This window comes from Elephas maximus, chromosome 8 (assembly GCF_024166365.1).
Source record: "Elephas maximus indicus isolate mEleMax1 chromosome 8, mEleMax1 primary haplotype, whole genome shotgun sequence".
NCBI lineage: Eukaryota > Metazoa > Chordata > Mammalia > Proboscidea > Elephantidae > Elephas > Elephas maximus.
Window position 1 is genome coordinate 89,652,598 of NC_064826.1, and position 21,590 is coordinate 89,674,187.

Genomic DNA, 21,590 nt, shown 5'->3' on the forward strand with positions numbered 1-21,590 from the left:
GGGAATAATTACAACATTTGCCCTAAACCCACTGCCATCCAGTCCATTCTGACTCATAGCGATCCCATAGGGTTTCCAAGGCTGTAATCACTACAGAAGCAGACTGCCACGTCTTTCTCCTGCGGAGCCACTGGTGGTTTCCAACTGGAGACATTTTGGTTAGCAGTCCATGGCTTCAATCACTTGCTCTACTTCTCCTTGTTGTACCGGGTTGTTGCGAGGCTCAGTGGGGTTCACGTGGGTGCGAGCGCTTTGCAAAGTGTGAGCTGCTGCAAAGAGGACTGTGGTCGACTGGGATCGGGCTGGAATCCACTCTTTTGCCTTGTCTTTGAGTCCTACTCAGAGTGAGAACTTCTGAAAAGAAGTTAAGCCAGGGATGGTGACGATGGTGACCGGCGGATGCTGAAAACGCCAGACTCCTTCTCTCACTGAGCTGTTAAGAAGATACTGCAGATCAGGCGCCCAGTTCCTGCCTTCTGGCTCTGGCTCGGCCCCTTCCCAGCCTGTGAGCTTGGGCAAGTTACCGAGGAGGTCTGGAAGTGATCGCCAAGGGCCCTTCCAGCTCTGACGCGGAGTCTAAATCAGGCTCATCGCCTCGGTTCTAGCTGTGATTCACCTTTCGCCTTCAGGAGCAACTCTCCCTACAGCTTCTCAGACTGACGAAGCAGGGGTCTTGGCAAGGCCGGGGGCTGTGTATCCATGTGCACGTTCACAATAAAGAAGTTATTCCATTGGACGTGAGGTGGGGGCTGGGGGGAGCGGTGAGGAAGGGGTGTCGAGCGCTCTGCCAAGCAAGGACTCAGGGAACATTGTAATGAGGTCATGACTGTCGCAGGCAAAAAGGAGCTGGACATCTGCTGGTGGGGAGGGAGGGCGTCCTGCATTTCGGTTTGCAGAAAGTCCTTACCCACATCCTTCACTCCCTTCTCCCCTTCTCGCCTGCCCCTCCATCCCCACACCTTTCAAACCCTACCAGGCCCTCCCCACGGAAGGGCCCGTGCCCGTGCCTCCTCCGTAGTACTGTCTGAAACCATGAAGATTGTTTCCAAGCTGACTCACACCACTAATGTCAGGGAGCCGTGTCACACGGCGCTGGACTCTGCAAGCTGTTGCTTGCGCGGTCGCGGCCGCGGCTCCCCGGCGGGTGCACCAGGGTCGGCTCAGCAGCCCCGCAGCCTCCCCGCGAGGGCCGGGGCGGGGCCCAGGCGGACCACTCCCCCTCGGCGCGCCGGCCCCGCGGACCGCAATGATTTAGAAGTTCAGGAATCCCACGTGACGTCACCGGGGGGGTGATGTAATGCACTCTAAATAGAATGTATTGTAATCTTCGCTCAGTCCAACGTGGTCCCTTCACCCGAGCTCGGCTCTTGCCTTCTCCACACTTGTTTGGTAAGTTCCTAAAAATACGGCTCGGCCACTTCTGGGGCTTTTGCATTTAGCCACTTTTGTTGCACTTGCCGCGGAAGCCATCTCCGGAGCGTACTTGTTTGCAAGGGTTGGTGCTCGGCAGCAGCCGCGAGGTTACTTGGTCCAGTGGGCAGGTCACAGGGCAAGGAGTAGGGAAGATGCGATGCCTTTTTTTGGAGGGTGATCTGTGTTTGTAAACACTCTGCGGACCAGAAGGAAGTCCGGCCCCCATTGCTGGTGGACTGTGGAATTGTGTTGTGCCCTGAGGCCACCCCAGATCCCTCATGCCGTGTCCGCCCCGGAGCGCGTCCCGGTGGCCGCCGCGCCGCGCGACTGGAGGGATGCTAACGTGGAGCGACGCGCCGTGTCCGTCCCGGCGTGCGTGCGTGTGTGGGAGCGCGCGTGTGTTTCCCTGACACGGGGAACAGTTATGAATCGGGGGTGTGTGTTTGCCTCCAGAGACCTGGCACGGTGCGGAACCCTCCAGAAGTGCGGTCAAGCAGCGGTGGCGGCGGCTGCGGAGACGGCGAGCCAGAAAACTCCCCTCGCGTTCCCAACTTCCCAGTGATGCGGCGGAAGCCCCGGAGAAAGTTTGCAAACTTCCAGCCGGCGCGGCGAGGACGCCGGGTCACCTAGGGGGCGGGCGGGCGGGCGGGCGGGCGCGCAGGGGGCTCGCTCTCTCTCGGGCGCCGAGAGGAGCCGCCCGCCGCAGCTGGTGGGTACGCGCGCCTGGGGAACGAGGTCGCCCTTGGAGGGCACTTGGCCGCGGTTCTGCTCCAGGCGCGGAAGGCTTGAGAGTGGCGAGGCTCTGCTCGCGCTCACTCCTCCAGTCCCCTCCTGCCTCCGCTGGCATCGTTACCTCTTCTTCCCCGCTGCTGCTCCAAATGACAGCTCCCGCTCGGCTGCGGCGGCGCGGAGGCGGTTCCCAGGACGCAGCGGCGGAGCCTTCTTCTACGGCGGATTCCCAACGCAACCACTTAAACTTTTTACGAAGTTTCTTAGAGGGGCAAAGACACAAGGAACCAAGATGTTTTCTCCCGACTGCTGCATCCCGCCTCTTCTTTGCCATAGATTTATTTCCAAGGGTGTCTGGTAGATAAAGCCCCAGACCTTGGCCCACCAGCCACTTTCCCTGAACTGATGCAGCCCCCACTTGATACTGTTCAAGGCCGGGAACTGGAGTGGGCTGCCTGTAGATTTCGTTGTCAGAGTCTGCAGAGAGGGTTTGATTGTTTTTATTTTTCCCTCCCTCTCTGACATGTGTCAAGGAATAAAGGCTGGATACAGGTCCATTACGTCATTCTGCAGGCCAGTAAGTGTTTGATTAACAGCTTCAGATACTCAAGGGTGCAGGGGCTTAGAAATGCTGACAAAGCAACTCTGCTTTCCATCCCCAGCCCCCAACTTATTCGCGCAATTGCGGGTTCCCGGGGGGCATCTTTATTGCCCTCTCTCCTCCGACCCCTCCTTGTCCACCCCTCCCCCGACCACACCGTTATCACTCTTGCTCCGCCTTTGCCTTTTACTGCTTTCCCTGGGGCGAACACTGTCCCTGGAGTGTGGGTAAGAGCTTCTGGTGTCTGAGGGGAACGCAGTACCTGATCAGAGCGCAATCTGCCCTTTTCTATTATTTAAGAAAGGCACCAGCAAGCCCTCTTCTCCTGGGCGAAAATGTTCAGCCCTGCTAGAAAAAGCGTCTCAGGAAATGTTTAGAAGCGCTATGATAATACTGTGTCCCTGTGGTGACTTAGGACAACAACACACCCACCGCAAACAAAGTATTAAATTTTACACAGCGCCTTCCTAGGACCAGTTAGCAGAAGAGGGAGGACTCAGAAGTGAGGACACTGACTAAATCAAATTTAGCTGGAAGGCTCAAGATTAAATATTTCCAAAGTGAGGGAATGTGAGTAGTTGAACCCAGTCTCATACAATAAATGGGTGTGTGTGTGTTACTTTCTTGCTCTTAACCTTAAGTTTCTGTATTTAAAGAGGAAGTTAAATACATAAGCCATAGAATTGGGTTAGAATCTCTGTATCTGGCGGTTGAAATAAAAATACTTTATGTGGCAGGCTCCAGAGATAAAAGCAAAAGAACTTTTTTTTTTTTTTTTTTTGGCGGATGTGTGCAGCAAAAATCAAGTAAACATTTTTACTAACAGGGTTTTGGATGGAGAGAGGGCAGGAGATTCGGGTGCTCTCTCATTTGGAGTCAGTGAAAGCTAAATAAAGGAAAATTTATATTCCAAATAGGTGGGAACCTCTTGAAGAACAGATGTTTTGTTATAATCAGATCTACTTTCTTCAATGTGAAAGTCATGCTTTCGGGCAGGCATTTGTGAAACTCACGTCTGGGGTCTAATTGACATCCTTCTCCAAGTTTGTGGCAGTATTTATTATTTATTCACATCTAGCGATGAAATAGTACAAGCCACACACAATACATGTGCATCCAAAATGTTAAACTTGTTTGTGATGCAGAGACCTAAAGGGAAAATGGCCCAGGTCGCCGGCAACGCACAGTGTGATTAATGATCAGTGATTTAGTGATCAGTGATTAGTGGTTTTATTCAAACTGTTACCTCTGACCAGAAGCACACATCAGAGGATTAACAGGCTCTTTAGATAAACGCTCATTAGTGGAAGGGGAAAAGCAAAGATAATAGGCATGCACCCAGGGACAACTTTCGAAGAAAATCATTCCCGTCTTCAGAATAATAAGCTCTATTAACAGAAAGCCCCTTTAATTTAAAACTTGCTTTTATCTTGTAAATCAAAGTTAGATGTAAAAGTTTGTAGTGCCATTATAACCTAAATTTTCCCATATCCACTAGATGTGGATTATCTCAGTAGCGATATATTTTTTTTATTTAAATAAACAATTGGACCTTGAAAGCAGCTGAACCCTGACAAGTCCTTAACTCCCAGGGTCTGAAGGTGTCCCCCCTTCTAGGATGGAGCGTGCAGCTTGCTAACTAGATGGCGCCCTGTTATTTGGTGTTCTGTGCTGCGTAAGTTCAGGAGTATAAACTGAGCAAGTAGCTACTTGCGAGGTGTTCTTCAACACTTAGAACAAAGTTGATTCTGTGTAGGGTGGGAGGCTTGATAGTTCTACAAGTTTTTAGTCACATTTTCCATGTCAGTTGAATCTAGGGAGGTTAAAGGCTACTGGAAAAATTAGTCTCATTACTAAAAGAAACTTAGAGAACGAGGGAGGAAAGGAGGTATGAGAATTCAGGAGGCACCTCTGCATTGCAGGAGTGATTATAAAATAGCAGACCTGTTCTTTTGACGTCTAAGAGTTAGTTCCACAATCCTGTGGTCTGAAATACTGAGGCAGGTTCTCAGAAATTTATTTTCTTCCGAATCTTGCTGGGGAAAAAAGAAGCTACTAGAAAGAAAGGAAGAAAAATAAACTTGATTCGGTGATTGCAGGAAGCAACACGTTGCTGATTGTATTCTACAGATAATGGTAAGATGATATTTATTATGCCTATTCAGCAGAGTGAACTTTGCACTTGGTTAAATGGGATCAATCTTGTATTTCACAGAGAGAATTCAGAAATGGCATTCTGAATTTGCTCTGAATTTTAATGTTCCTTTTGTCAGTTTTCCGGGACCTGGTAGAATTTGGTGTGGAAGGCTGTGTGTGTGTATGTGTGCAAGCATGTTGGAGTGTATGTGAATAAGACCATTCTTTCCTGACTAAAATATGTTCATGAGCATGTGAACTGTAGTGGGAAATCTAAGGAGCATGTTAAATAATGTGTCAGGTAAGAATCCTTTTTGCACTAGCTTTCATGAATCACTTCAATAAGTACTTGAATTGTAATAAGGAAGGAGTTCTTTAAAAAGAAACTGAAAAGTTAAAAACAAAACAAAAATCCTTTATCCAAATCCCAACCTAGATGTGTATTCCTCTGCAGAGTGGGATATTGATTGAACATCAGCTATTACTCTCATTTTAAACTTAAAAAGAAGATAATAAGAGAGCTTACTTGTGCCTCCCCATAAATTGTTCTCATTTTCCTGTGCTTGTTGCATTTTATATAGATCTGTTATTTTTAAATCCTGACTGATTCATATCGATTTTTATTTTTCAACTTTGCTGAGATTAAATATGTCTTCTCAATTGATAATATCTCCCAGCCAACTGTTTGTGAATGAAAAATTGGCACTATCCATGAGGGGCCTGTCACTTATAAGTCAGTTATGACTTTATATAGTTTATATCTGAGCACAGAGTTTATTAGAATATTTCCTCAAAAAAGTGGAAACCATGCCTGTGTTCCTATACCTCTGTGATGTTGGAACTTTTATTTGAATAGGTGGTTCAATGAATGGTGGTTTGTCAGGCAGTGTTTCCTGTACAGTGTTTCAATTACAGTAAGTTGAAAATTTTCATTGCAACTATTTGCTAGTTTCCCATACCTGCAGATTCAAAACCAGTCAAGCATGAGCTTTCTTATGGCTCATTGTACTGGTGGTAAGCCCCTGGTTTCCCAACTTCTCGCTGTAATTTGCTTTTTCGCAATGGGGCATTACCATTCGATAGTATGTCCTCAGCTCTGGACTTTGCATCTTATTAAGCTGAAAATTATATTCTGGGAGTGTGATGTTCTCTGGATCCTCAGGATATAAACTTTGCATTTGTAGTTGGTTTTCTTCTTGTGTTGTTAGATTAAACTTGAGGATTTGCGTAAACTCAATATTTTTGTCATCTTTTCTTTTTCTTCACTTCAAAGCAATGCAGTTAGTCACAAAATTAATGTGATCATGGCTGGTGTTTCCCATCTATATGCTTCTTACAAATTGGATTTCTACAGCAATTTAAGATCTTTTTTTAGAGGCAGCTTTCTTGGATGAAGATGGAACAATGATCTCAGTCAATTCATTATCTTGTCCAGTTTGACTACCGGCCATATTATGGGAATCAACCAATGCTTTTATAAATTAGTGCTTAAAAATTTAAATCTAGGACTCTTTCTCTGAATTCTATTTAAGGCAATTATGCAGTTGAGATAAGGTAATAAACTTGGAGGCAGTAGCCTCCAATATTTAAATATGAGAAAGAAGCACTTTCAGATATGCTAACTAGATTTACAGACACGGCAGAACCTTTTTGTGTTGCTATTTGTAAACTAAATAAGCTATCTGTTTTGTGGCATTGCTTTAAATAGAAGCTCTGGCACTTTAAAAAATGACATCATGTTTAATGTTTTCGCTAAAGAGTTATTACATTTTGTAATTAGGGAAAAAATGGACAATTAGTGTTTTTTGAGGGTCCATTAGTATTCCATTGTTGGGAATCACAAATCATGGACTTAACAGAAGAAAAAAGAGAACACTTTAAAAATTTTCCAGGTAGTGATAAGACTGTTTCCAGAAACAAGAGTAAATTTTCTGAAGCTCTCATGAGGACTCTGACACTTCCAAAGTAAAACTTATGAAGTTTAGGACAAATCCTTGAGTTTATAAGATGTTACATTTACATTGCAGTACTTTTTTCCTCCTAGCTCACTCCATCACCCACTTTTTTTTTCCTTTTTCTGAGAAATAGATTAGAATCAACTTAACACGTTAAATATGCATATTTTAGATTTTTTTTTTATGTTTCCTTATGGTTTACATTTCTAATCTCTACTCTTAAATTAACAAGGATTGAAAGTACCATGTTGGCATTTGGCTTGAACTATTCCTAGAGGGAGCAAAAGAGTTCGTTTTGGTGAGAGCCTGGTGGTGAGATAGAAAGGCTCAGTATTATGCAGAAAGATGCTGGTGCTGGGGGCGATCTCCCCATTGACAGACCAACCTCTTCATTTTACGGAAGAAAACCTAAGGTCTGGTGGTATCCTCTGGCTCCCCAAAAGCTGGGCCTAGAAGCCAAGCCCAGCTTCCAGGTCCAGGTCTGTCCCATGAACCATGCCGCCATAAATGCCCTTGTCACGAAGGAAACCTAACCCATGGCTTCAAATGCTTTGCTCTTTTCAAGGCTTTTGACCATTACCCTTTCAAGGACAGATGTTTTTCTCAGCTCTTTGGAAAGAATGCTGTGTCTATAGAAAGTGTGGTTTCTATTCTAATTTATTCTTATAATGTTAATGCAGTGTTAATTTTTCTAATATTGGCCTCGTAGTTTGATTTTAACTTAAATTCTTCCTCTTCACTGTTGTTGTTAGACATACTCTGTAAATGGAAACTACACTGTCCAGCTTTCAGCTGAGACTAAAAACCAGACAGAGCTAAAACTGGTCTAAAAGACTATCTTGAGGGAGGTAGTAATTTTCTTTATGTATTTTCTCTCTTTTCTTTATCCTTGAGGAAGAGATCTGAAAAATTATTTAAAGTTAAAATACATAATCTTTCCTTCTGTCAAATAAAGGAACAAGTGCTATTTTTATTCTGGCAGATGTACTTTGGCTTGGGACTCGTCCATAATATGTTATCTTTACAGGTGTTTGGAGGTGAATATTACTGAGAAGTGAGTTGGTTCAACTGATCATAAACCCACCAAACTCAGATCATAGTTACTAGAAATCACACGTGCAACATAGGGGGCTCCAGAGCTCCAAAGATTTGATTTAAGGTGACATTTAGGCAATGCGGTATTTAAGATGGAGAATAAGAATATCTAAATAGAAATCTTGAATGCACCTACTGTATGTGTTGTTTGGCCTGACCAGTAGGTTTCCTTTCTAGATCTTTGCATGAAAATTTTATATTAGAATTCCAGTCTCTTTTATTCTTTCATCACACTGAGGAGCCCCTGTGTTGCAGGCTTGATTTTTCAAATATAACGTATTTCAGCCAGTTTTACACAATTGATTCTCTCCTGGATCCTTAAGGGTGAGGAAACACGTGCGCCGCCCCACCTCCAAAATCTTTGTTTTTATTTGAGTTAGCTGATTTTAAAATAAATAAATTTTATCTCCACTTTACCAGATCCGGTGCGACTGTTTCACTTTATCAAAATAAAATTTTCTTCTTCAAGTAAATGATGATGCTGTTTAGCTTCTGAATAACCAGGTACTAATAGGGTCACAGAAACCCTGGCAGCGCAGTGGTTAAGAGCTACGGCTGCTAACCAAAAGGTCGGTAGTTCGAATCCACCAGGCGCTTCTTGGAAATTGTATGAGGCAGTTCTACTCTGTCCTCCTGGGTCACTATGAGTCGGAATTGACTTGACGGCAATGAGTATGAGTAATAGGGTCACTGGAGCCCTGGTGGCGCGGTGGTTAAGAGCTACAGATGCTAACCAAAAGGTCGGGAATTCAAATCTACCAGCCGCTCCTTAGAAACCTTATGGGGGTAGTTCTACCCTGTTCTATAGGGTCGCTATGAGTTGGAATCCATTCAATGGCAGTGGGTTTTTTGAGTAACTTAGGCTCCTTGGAAACTCTATGGGGCAGTTCTACTCTGTCCTAGAGGCACCAGAGAGTAGAAAGCATTGAAGATAAAGTCCATTTCAACTGGGGAACCCTGGTGTGCCATTGCGCACGTTATGAACAGCCTGTTTTGCCTCACTGCAGTGCCAACGTTGTCCAGAAAAAAGTTAACCCTTGGGAGTAAAAATCGTATTACAGGCTCACACTTCTAAATTCTGAGCAGGGACTAATGGTGTGTTGAAGGTGGCTCTCAGAATGCTGAGGGGCTCCAGGGTCATTTATTAAACTACAAGATGGTAAAATGTTCAGGGGCCAGAACTTGTCCGTCTACATCTTAAAACCTTCTCATCCATTCTTTGCGTTTTCCTTATGCTAATGTTTCCCTAGATTTTTTTTTTTTTTTTTAGCGTCATTCCAGCTACTCTGCTTTCAGGAGTAATCCTACAATAAAAATTCACAAGTGTGTGCACAATGTAGAGGGAGCATTTTTTTTTTTTTAAATAAAGAAAATAGATTTTAACAGGAAATCTTAGAAGAAATAATTAGCAAGACAAAAGAGTGAAAGAAACTTTGGGACCAGATTGATGGTACCAGTGGCTCTGCAACAAGGTGTTTTATTGCACCAGGAAAAGCCTAAGACTGGAAAAGGGATCCCCCAAGTGCTGTCTTGAACTTACTATGCTTCTTTGCCTTGGTTTCTTTATCTGTGATGAAAGAGTGTTGGCCTAGAGAAGTAGGGTTCAATAGAAATATAATGAAAACCACAAATGCAAGCCACATATGTACTTTTTAAATCTAGTAGCCACATTAAAAAAGTAAAAACAGGTGCAATTTATTTTAATAGCATATTTTATTTGACCCAATAAATCTAAATATTATCATTTCAACATATGATCAAGATAAACATATTCATGCTATACCTGATATTATTTTTCTTTTTGGGGGGTAGTAATTCTTTGAAATCTGGTGTATGTTTTGTACTTAAAGCACATCTCGATTTCGGTTAGCCAAATTTATGTGCTCAGTAGCCAACTTGTGAGCTAATGACTGTGGTATCAGACAATGCCGGTTTATACGCTGTGTCAGTGTTTCTTAATCTTGTCACCACCTGTGGAGCTTAGAGAAGACAGTGATACCTGGACCCCACCCCCAGGAATTCTGATATAATTTATTTGGGCTGGGGCCTGGGCCTCTGTGTTTTTCAGAAGCTCTGCAAGTGTTTCTAATATGTGGCCAGGATTGAGAACCGCAGTTCTAACTGATCTCTAAAGAATCCTCTACTCTAATATCCTATGATTCTGTTTAAGAAAAGGGATTTCAGCAAAGTGTTCCTTCAGAGTTCAAGGGCAGCAAGCGGTTATTGTAGGCAAGCTGCCTGCTACAAAATACAATTGAAAAAATGTAAGTAATAAGAATTAAAATTTACGGAGTATGATTTAGAAGATAATTCTTTGTACCGCATGTGAGCTCTGTTTTGTGTAAGTTTCATATGTGAGTGTTTTAAATGGTTTGCTTTCCTAGGAATTTGACTCTTGGTTTGATTCACAGGCAACCCCTTAGAAATGCTCCATTTGGGGAAAAGGTCAAGATGCCCACGTTTCAGTTCTTTTGCAAGCTTATGTCTTTGTCCAGGATGCTACTTGACTTCAGTTATTTTCGGAGGGAAAAACCTGCTCCATTTGAAACATCTTGCTCCTCTTTGGTTTCTTCCCTTCAAGCTTTTAACAAGTTTTGTGTCATTGTGTAGACCAAACTCTCTTTTCTTGTGTCAAGATGTTAGCTGTAACGTGCCAGACTTGAGATTTTCATTCTATTTGTCACCTTTTAAAATATTAGAAGGGTTTGTATTTCTCAGTTCACAACCAGAATATTTTCTTTTATTAATTTTTTTGTAATACGCCAATACATATATTCACTAAAGTGTGCAAAGAACGAACAAGTAAGAAATACTTGGCAAATTTCTGCCTCTTCTTCTCACGCTATTTTGCGTGTGTGTGTGTGTGTGTGGCCATTTTAACCATTTTCAAGCGTACAATTGAGTGACGTTAATTATATCCACTATGTTGTGCGGCCATGACCACTGTCCATTTCCAAATTCACCCATCATCTTGGGGAGTCAACAAACAGCATTTTGGACCACAGTGATGGCCCCTTGTGAATTCATGTCCCTGAGAGCTTCTGTGTTCTCACATTCTTGAATCATTTCCCCTGACCTTGTCTCTTTATCCCTTGAATAGAAATCTCTTTCCAAGTACATGCCTATCTAACTGTGTGTGTGTGTTTTTAAACATGATTTAAAGCCAGTTTTAGATATGAAAATCTCTTTCCAAGTACATGCCTATCTAACTGTGTGTGTGTGTTTTTAAACATGATTTAAAGCCAGTTTTAGATATGAAATTACATGTTTCTCTACATTTTGTGGTGATAACATTTCTATTTTTGTAATGTCATTCATGGGAAGACTTTTCACCTCCACTGATTAACCCATACACTGATACCCATTTTATAGATTGAGAAACTGAGGGATTGAGAAAATTAGGCATTGTGTGGACTGATTACTGATCAGATCAGTGGCCAGTGCGAGAAGAGAGTCCACATTTATTAGTGCTGTCCATGTAACTGAGATGCAAGCATTACCCTGCGTGGCTTCCAGGTAGGGGTTTTCCAAGTGCATATATGAATGCATTTGTCTTTGTGCTTGTAAATGGCATTCTTTCTGATGATTTCCCATGCATTATTTACACTTAAATGGTTTCCCTCTAACAGCTCTTGCTCCTCAGCTTCAGGCTACGTGTTCCTGGGTTAATTAACAAATACAGACATTTATTAACTTCTTAACTTGGGATCTATTCTAAGAGCTGCACAGAGACACCTGTTGCACTGAGACACCTGGTTTTGGTGGTATCTAGGGAAGCTTTCTTGAAGCTACTTTGTGATTGAGTTGTAGAGGACTGTGGAGAGACAAAGAGATTAAAGATCTAAATTGCTCAACTCTTTTGGGGATTGAAAGTAAAGGGCTTTAGGCATTCATTCATTGAGCAAGACAAATTCTAGCCCTAGCCCCTGACTTATTTTTCATAAGACTTTTGAGCTCTTGTTATACCAATATATTGTCCTCACATTTGGTCTGGAGCCACCTACTTCTGAGTATTGTTTTCTCCTAAGAATAGTGATAGGGTTGTACTTACTTGCAGTTTCTGTCTGGACCACTGTGTCCTCAGTTGGTGAGTTACAAGCCGTGGTTAATGCCATTCATGACCAGTGCCAGGGAGGGACTATTTTAGGTTCTTGTCTAAGCATTATGCTGAAGTTAAAACAACTTTAATATCATATCCGTGCAAATATGTGGCTATGTTTGTATATAAATATATCGGCCAATGAGGACTGGAATATGTTACTAGCACATGTACTTTTTAATAAAAATGTGCTTATCATCTTTTTAGGATGCCCATGGATAAATTGTAACTCTTTTGAGCAAGTATCTATTTGTAACATTAATTTATATATATCTATATGTGTGTGTATATATATATTTGACCAAAAGATATGACTAGATTTAAAAAGTAAAAAAATATTTAAGATGCTGCCTTTTTCTAATAAGGTTTGTCTATGAGTCAGAATTGACTTGATGGCAAGAGGTTTTTTTTTTTTTTGTTAACCCACATTGTTTACAGTTTCATCTTCCAGCTTTGGGAAGCCAGATGACTAGCAGCCACCACTCTCAGTGCAGGGTTGTATTGACGTCATCGAAGATGTTGGTGCACTGTGTTTGGCTGTGTTGACGTCATCAAAGATGATGGTGCACAGTGTTTGGCTGTGTTGACATCATCGAAGATGATGGTGCACAGTGTTTGGCTGTGTTGACGTCATCAAAGATGATGGTGCACAGTGTTTGGCTGTGTTGACGTCATCGAAGATGATGATGCACAGTGTTTGGCTGTGTTGACGTCATCGAAGATGATGGTGCACAGTGTTTGGCTCTGTTGACGTCATCGAAGATGATGGTGCACAGTGTTTGGCTGTGTTGATGTCATCGAAGATGATGGTGCACAGTGTTTGGCTCTGTTGATGTCATCGAAGATGATGGTGCACAGTGTTTGGCTGTGTTGACATCATCAAAGATGATCGTGCACAGTGTTTTGGTTGTGTTGACGTCATCGAAGATGATGATGCACAGTGTTTGGCTGTGTTGACATCATCAAAGATGATTGTGCACAGTGTTTTGGCACCATGAAGCTGCATGTAATTTGAAATTGTACTTTGTGCCAAATACTCATGCTAATCTCCAAACCATTCAAACTGTGGAGACAAAACGGAACAGCCATGTCTGCCCATCAGACAGGGGAAGCACTGGCAGAGAAGTACAGTTATTTTTTTCAAGTGCCTCAAAAGCGCTTGCAAATATCAAGGAGAAAAAAAATGGCATATTATGATTAACATGCCCTTTGGAAAGGGCATTCCTGGGTGGCACCAATGGTTAAGCACTAGGCTACTAATTAAAAGGTTGGTGGTTCCAATCCTCCCAGAAAAAGCTTGGAAGAGAGGCCTGGTGATCTACTCCAAAAGATCACAGCCAGCGAAAACCTGATGGAACACAGTTCTACTCTGACCCACATGAGGTTGCCCTGAGCCAAAATCAACTCCACAGCAGCTAGTCTGGTTTTTGGTTTTGGAAGGGACTTTCTTAAGGCAGACAGGTTAACCCTTTAACCTAAGGTCGTTTTTGTCCTTTACAGGAAATGTGCTTTCTTTTGTATATAAACTGCTGTAACTTTAAAGGAAAGCTGTAAGAGTAAATTATTATATGGGTGCTTTATCTGTATTTAACATTTATCCTGGAGATCTTATACTCCTTTACAAAGCTTTAGGGGATAAGGTTTGCTTGTACCCATTTCACAGATGGGAAAATAGAATGCATAGACCATTTATTCAAAGTTTGGTGTAGCATAAGTTTTAGTGTCTTAAAGGGAAGGGAAAAATAAGCCAAAGAGGACTTTTGCACTTCAGACCAATGCAGAGAGGTGCCACAGGCATAGGTGATAGGACTCTTAAATGTAGGAGAATCCGCAGAAGCCAGCAGCTAGGCACAGGGCACTGAATGGCTCATTTTTGGAGACCGGCCTGAGTCGGAGTGGGCCCTGTGAATAGAAAGCTGTATCATTCAATTTGAAAAACATGACCATTTGGTGTTATTTGAGCATCCCTATTTGTATTTACTTGAGTGCCTTTCTCAGTGTAGGGATATATATACTCTACTGAGGTCAATGAAAAAAAAGTCGGGCAAAAGAGTCTTGTAGTTTATGTTGGGAAAATATGTACATTACAGAGACACTGACCAATGAGAATTTGTCTAGAGAGGGACAATCTAGAAGTTAAAAGTTCTGGAAGCAGATGATAGGTGGAATGGTGGAGGAGATTAGAGATATTTGAGTTGAAAAAAGAAAAGGCTCAGGATTGTGTATAATATCAAGGAACATTATGTGGACAGGGAGTTCATATTTTCTCACTTAGTATCTGTGTTCAAGGAAAATCAGTGAAAGTTGGGGGAGGAATTGGGGGTGGTAGTGTTGCTGTATTTACTGTTTTGGATCCAAGTGGGAAGAATTTTGAAACAAGTAGAGCTATACATCGGCGGAATAGACTGCCTCAGAAGCTAGTGACCTACCTGGCCATGGAATATCCAAAATAAGAAAAGTTTCTAGAAGTAGTGAAAAGGGGAGCGGGGACTGAGTTAGTTGCTCCTGGCCTTTTTGGATTATGGACCTTTTTAAAAATCCAGCAAAAGCTGGGAAAAAGTTTCCAGAAAAACGTCATGTAGGCACATGTTTGTTAGAAGGTTTATGGACTCCCAGAAACCATGGGCTCCATACTGCAAAACTCCAGGTTGGGTGATTGTTCAGAAGCTTTCCAATGCCATAGGTACGTGGACATACAGATCTGAAATTGTCATGGGTGAATATGAACAGTTTCAAATGGCTGAACCTATATATGTTCGCGACTCCATTACATATATTAAGCTAAAAAAGTAACGAGTTTAAGAGCTTATCCTAATGTGTATAATCACAAGGATGATGAACATCGGTTGGGTTGTCATTGGTGGTTCTCCATGAAGGTAATTGCCTGTCTGCTTAAGAGCCTATGCCTAGACAACAACTGGTTAATAACACTTTACATTTTTAGGGTTTTCAAAGCAACTTCATGTAAATTATTTGGTGCTATAAGAATACTGGGAAATATTCAGGGTGGTAAAATCATTCCCATTTGGTGGACAAGCTAAAAAGAGAGTGCTAGATTTAGACCTAGAATTCAGGTCTCTTTCCTTGCTGTCCTCCTTCGTTTTCATCCTCTTTGTTCTTCCCGGCCTCCGTGTTATCCACACCACCCTTATGGAATCAAGCGTGCTTTAGTGCTTTTCATCACTAAGAAGGAGCAACAACCATACGTAAACTAAGAAGCTCTCCTTCCAACAGAAGGTATCAGGAGCGTTGCTTGAGTCTAAGTTCACTTGTGTGATGGACTTGTGTGTGTGTGCGTGTGTCACCTACTGAAAAGTTTGCATGAAGCACTGAAGGAAAAGAAGGAAGTAATCATTCTTCTTTTCTTCTTCTCTCTCTTCCTCTCTCCTTCCCTCTCTCCCTTCCTTCCTTCACTGAATGCTTACCAAGCATCTGTTATGTACTAGGTGCCAGGTACTAGGGGATAGGTGACTAAAAATTGGCATAGTCTCTTTCCTCATAGAGCTTACAAGGAGGGGAGACACCAAAGAAGTCATTGCAATAAAGTCTTGTGAGAGGAGAGTGACAGGGAGTTCAAGTCTACAGTCAGTTAGGGGGCTATTGTCATTTTCTAGGCAAGAAGAGATAGTGGCTTGGATTAAGGTAGTGTCAAATTCAAAAGCCATTTAAGAGGTAGGATCAATATGACTAGAGGATTGATTAACTGCAAGATGAGGGAAAGGGAGAGGAGCTACTTCATTCCAAGGAAAAAAGGAGCTAGGCAGGACAAGCTTGACCCAGTAATGAAGTTGGGGTCATCTTTTGTGGTGGTGGAAGTAGCGGAGGGATCCTAGCCCAGTGCCCTGTGGGCTTGTGTCTCAGTCCTTGGGAGGGAACAGAAAATGATTATGAACAAAAGCTCAAAGAGCAGCTCTCACTAAAAACTGTGATGTAGTCATTGGGTTGTGAGGCAGTACACTTTTGATAACCTCTATCAGTGAGTGGGAGCCTTGGTGATGCAGTGGTTAAGAGCTCAGAGTACTAACCAAAAGGTTGGCAGTTCGAATCCACCAGCTACTCCTTAGGAACCCTATGGGGCAGTTCTACTGTGTCCTATAGGGTCACTATGAGTCAGAATCGATTCGACGGCAACGGGTTTGGTTTTTTAATGGGTATCAGTGAGTAGGAGCCCTGGTGACTTAGTGGTTAAGAGCTACAGCTGCTAACCAAAAGGTTGGCAGTTTGAATCCACCAGCTACTCCTTGGAAACCCTATGGGGCAGTTCTACTGCATCCTGTAGGGTCACCATGAGTCGAAATTGACTTCGTGGCAATGGGTTTTTGGTTTATCAGTGAGTAGCCCCCTGCAGGGAAATAGGTACTCCCCCAAGGCAGTCACAGGACAGGGTGCAGCTCTGGCCCCTGGGAGGGGGGACACAGTGCATGGAGAGTGGAGCGTAGTGGTGCAGTGGTAGGTGCCACCATGGAGAAGGCAGCACCCCAGCAAGTAGTAGTGGGGCCTCATGGAAGCTGGCAGATTGGTTGTGATGTGGGTTACAACCAGACATTTTTTGGCACATGTTAAAAATAAATCTCTGATGGGCCCCCAGAAAAACATAGAACAAGTCTTTAGGGTTGGGGATCCATCTATTAACAGGTGTGAACAAAAGTCAGCAAAACACAGATTCAACAGCCAAGTTGTACTTTAAAGTAGAAGCACACATGTTATACTGAGTAATGAATTTGCTAATGTGGGCATTGTCCTGGGTTTGGCTTTGAATTTGTCTCCAGAGTCTGTGAAACAGCAACACCAAAAGGGCAACAACCAGCTTGGCCTGGAGAACAAAGGACTACATACAACTATAGTTTATTGCCCTCCCAGGCTTAACAATCTTTGTTTTGATGTGCTAATATTTACTGACAAGGACAAAAGCCACCAGCTCCCGTATACACACACACACACACACACACACACCGGGCTGAGCATATGTTTCGATGCATTGAAGTGTTTTCTGACTTTTTAGTTGTTAATGGACAATTCATGCCTACCTGTGGCTTTGATTTTGCGCAATGAAAGCAAAAGAGAGAATTCTGCATTTTAAAAACACATCATAATAAAGACGAACAACCCCATCAGAAAATGGTCAAAAAATTTCAATAGATGTTTCTCCAAAGAAGATATACAAATAGCCAATAAGCACATGAAATGATGCTCAACATCATTAGTTCCTCAATCTCAATTAGGCCTCTCTGTTATATACTCCTGCTACTCTGAGCTTTTCTTCCAAAACATTTATCAAAATTTGAAATTTTTATTTTTTTGTGTGCTTTTCAATTTAAGAATTAAAAAAAAAAATTAAAATCTGCCTGTCCCACTACAATCTAAATTCTGAGAGGTCAGGGATCATGCATGTTTTCTTTGTCACCATATTCCCAGTACCTAGCTGGCACATAGCAGACACTGCAGTATCTGTTGAATGAAGGGATGACTGTTATTGCTTTATACATGGTATTTTGCAGTTCCTCAAAAAATATTTTTTTTTTCCTACTAATAGTCATATAATTCCAAGAATAATCATGTTGTCATCATTGGGTACCCTCAAGTCAATTCCAACTCATAATGAACCCATATGACAGAGTAGAACTGCCTTATAGAGTTTTCTTGACTGTAATCTTTATGGGAGCCGATCACTGGGTCTTTCTCTCGCAGAGCTGCTGGGTAGATTCAAACTGGTAACCTTTTGTTTAGTAGCTGTGCTTAACAGTTTGCACCACCAAGACTCCTTAGGGTAATCATACCTAATGATTATATTATCTTCTTAAAATATTGACTAACTGCTTATTTAATGGGCCCATCTGCCTTTTGTGAACAAACACTTGTTTATTAGGTAATACATGAAGAGGGACTGGGTTGTGGTTGAAGGTTGAATGATAGTTTGACCATGAAACCCTGAAAAGAAAAGAAATTTAAGGCTTATGTAAACTTCCTAATCATAATCCCCCCACCTCCTGTTTCCTTGTCAGCGACTTGGACAACTCTATCTAACATCCCCTGAGGCTAGTTTATAGAGTGACCTTTGTCAAGACCTATTAACTTGCTTCTGGTTATGTTTATCAAGGTGAGAGAGGTCAGGCTAGGCAGGGGAGGGGTGGGGCATAATATGGGACTCCTGGCCCTGAGCCTGCAGATGACCTTTTAGGGCTCTTGGAAGAGTCTTTGTTCCAGACTTACCCTGGGAGATTATAGGAAATGATATGCAAGAGAAGAGATTTGGTTTACTGAGAAAGGGTTATTAACGCATAGAAGAGCTCTGGGTCTCTGTGTTTGGCAGCGTAGAGCTGTATGAAAACATAGGATTAAAGTAGGAAATGGTTTCTCTGAGTGAGTTTTCAGAGGTGCTTGTGTTGCTTGGGAAACACATTCTGGTTCAGTGAATACACACATGTGTGTATACACATACCAAAAGTAGTAACCAGTGGTCATCGAGTTGATTCCAACTTATGGCAACCCCATGTGTGTCAGAGTAGAACTGTGCTCCCTAGGGTTTTTAATGGCTGACTTTTCAGAAGTAGATTGCCAGGCTTTTCTTCTGAGATGTCTCTGAGTGGACTTGAACCTCCAACCTTTAGGTGAGCAGCCAAGTGCATTAACCATTTGCACCACAGACCTCACACACAGACACACACACACACAGACAGACACACACACACACACACAGACACACATGTGGAGAGAGACTGATATATAAATATATGCCAGTTGGGGAACTTTATGAAAAAGTCACCATCTTCACAGATAACATCGTTGTGGGAGACAGCCACTCAACAAATATACACTGAGCATTTACAGTCCTAGACAAGGACCTAGGCATTAGGAAGTAGTGGGAAACAAGATAAAGTCCTTGCCTTCCTGAACTTATGAAATATGTTGAATCTTAGTTTCCTCATCTGTAAAGTGGAGATAATAATAATACCTACTTTATTGCCTTTTCATGAGGAGTAAATAGCTATGAATGTGAAAATACCAGATAGGTTTTAAAATACTGTATAAATTATGAATGGCTATTATCATTGATGTACCAAATATAACTATCATTCACTTTGGGAATAAATTGTGATTAATTATCTCTAGTTCCGAATATCTCCCATCCCCATGTAACCTAAGAATTTACCCTTATAATTAAAAAAAAAAAAAAATTTTTTTTTTTTTTTTTAATTTAGGGAGCTAAAATTGCTCTTCATTATTGTTGTTGTAGTTAGGTACTGTTGAGTCAATTTTGACTCATAGCGACCCCATGTGACAGAGTAGAACTGACCCAAAGGGTTTTCTAGGCCCTGGTGGTGTAGTAGTTAAAACGCATGGCTACTAACCTAAAGGTTGGCTGTTCGAACCCACCAGCTGCTCCTTGGAAGAAAGATGTGGCAGTCTGCTCAACAAGACTGGAAGTTGGTTCTTTGAGAGGTTCAGTGAAACTGACAAGCCACTGGGCAATTTGACAAAGGAAAAAAAATGAGAAGAAGCAAATAACCAAAATAACAAATGAAATTAGAATCGTTACGAAAGATCCAACTGAGATAAAAAAGGATTATAACAGAATACTATAAAAAATTGTACTCCAACAAATTTGAAAACCTAGAAGAAACTGAAAAATTTCTAGAAACATACTACCCACCTAAACTAATTCAAATAGAAGTAAAAAACCTAAACAGAACCATAGCAAAAGAAGAGAAGGTGTCATCAAAAAACTCACAACAGCAACAAAAGCCCTGGCCCAGATGGCTTCACTGGGGAATTCTCCCAAACATCCAGAGAAGAACCAAAAACCCCAAACCAAATCTGTTGCCATTGAGTCAATTCCGGCTCATACTCTACTCACAGAGTTGAACTGCCCCATAGGGTTTCCAAGGAGCACTTGGTGGATTCAAACTGCCAGCCTTTTGGTTAGCAGCTGTAGCACTTAACCACCAGGCCACCAGGGTTTCCATTCAGAAAAGAGTTGACAAAAATTCTACTCAGACTTTTCCAGAACATAGAAGAGGAAGGAATACTCCCAAACTCATTCTATGACGCCAGCATCACCTTGTTACCAAAAGCCAGGTAAAAACATCACAAAAAAGGAAAATTACAGACCAATATTTCTCATGAATATAGATGCAAAAATTCTCAACAAAGTTCTAGCCAACAGAATTCAACAGCGTATCAAAAAAAAAAAAAAAAAGAGTACATCATGATCAGGTGGGATTCACACCAGGGATGCAAGGGTGGTTCAACATTAGAAAATCAATCAATGTAATTCACCACAGAAGTGAAAAAAAAAAAAAAAAAGGAAAAGAATCACATGATCACCTCAATTGACGCAGATAAGGCATTTGATAAAATCCAACATGCTTTTCCGATAAAAACTCTCAGCAAAATAGGAATAGAAGAGAAATTCCTCAAGATAATTAAGGTAGTATATGCAGACACAGTAGTTAAGTGCTATGGCTGCTAACCAAAAAGTTGGCAGTTTGAGTCTACCAGCTGCACCTTGGAAACCCTATGGGGCAGTTCTGCTCTGTCCTATGGGGTCGCTATGAGATGGAATTGACTTGACAGCAATGAGTTTGGTTTGGGTGCAAAACCAACAGCCAACATTATTCTCAATGGAGAAAGCCTGAGAGCCTTCCCCTTGAGAATGGGAATGAGACACAGATGCCCACTATCATCACTCTTATTCAATATTGTACTGAAGTCTTAGCTAGAGCAATAAGGCAAGAAAGGGAAATAAAGGTATCCAAATTGGAAGGAAGAAGTAAAACTCTCCCTATTTGTGGATGGCATGATCCTATACATAGAAAATCCCAGAAATTCCACAAGACAGCTACTGGATCTTAAAGGATTCAGAAAAGTGGCAGGGTACAAGATCAACACACAAAAATCAGTTGGGTTCTTCTACACTAACAAGGAAAACTCCGAAAAGGAAATCAAGAAAACAATACCATTTACAATAGCCCCCAAAGGGATAAAATACCTAGAAATAACCTAACCAGAGATCTATAAGACTTGTACAAGGAAAACTATAGAACACTACTGCAAGAAACTAAGAGATCTGCATAAATGGAAAAACATTCTATGCTCATGGATCGGAAGACCTAACATTGTGAAAATGTCAATATTACTGCAAACGATCTATAGATACGATGCAATCCCGATCCAAATCCCAAACAACATTCTTTAATGAAGTGGAAAAACTAATCACCAAATTTATACAGAAAGGAAAGAAACCCTGAATATCCAAAGCAATATTGAAGAAGAAGAACAAGGTAGGAGGCCTCACACTTCCTGATCTCAAAACTTACTATACAGCCATTAGTAATCATGACAGCCTGGTACTGGTTCAATGACTGACACATAGACCAACAGAATAGAACAGAGAACCCAGAAGTAAATCCATCCATATACAGGCAGCTGGAGCTCTGGTGGCACAGTGGTTTAGAGTTTGGCTGCTAAACAGAAGGTCGGCGGTTCCTATCCACCAGTCACTCCTTGGAAACCCTATGGGACGGTTCTCTTCTAACCTGTAGGGTTGCTATGAGTTGGAATT

At 42.0% G+C, this 21,590-nt stretch overlaps 1 protein-coding gene across 3 annotated transcripts in view; it reads left to right on the plus strand.

Annotated features, from left to right (window-relative positions):
* The first annotated feature begins 1,264 nt into the window (after positions 1 to 1,264).
* The window catches only part of CREB5 (cAMP responsive element binding protein 5), a 471,478-nt gene continuing 451,152 nt past the window's right edge, over positions 1,265 to 21,590 (plus strand). For all 3 annotated transcript variants that reach the window (XM_049894543.1, XM_049894546.1, XM_049894547.1), the window contains exon 1: positions 1,265 to 1,389. The gene's annotated coding sequence lies outside the window, so the exon portion shown is untranslated. The remainder of the gene's footprint in view (positions 1,390 to 21,590) is intronic.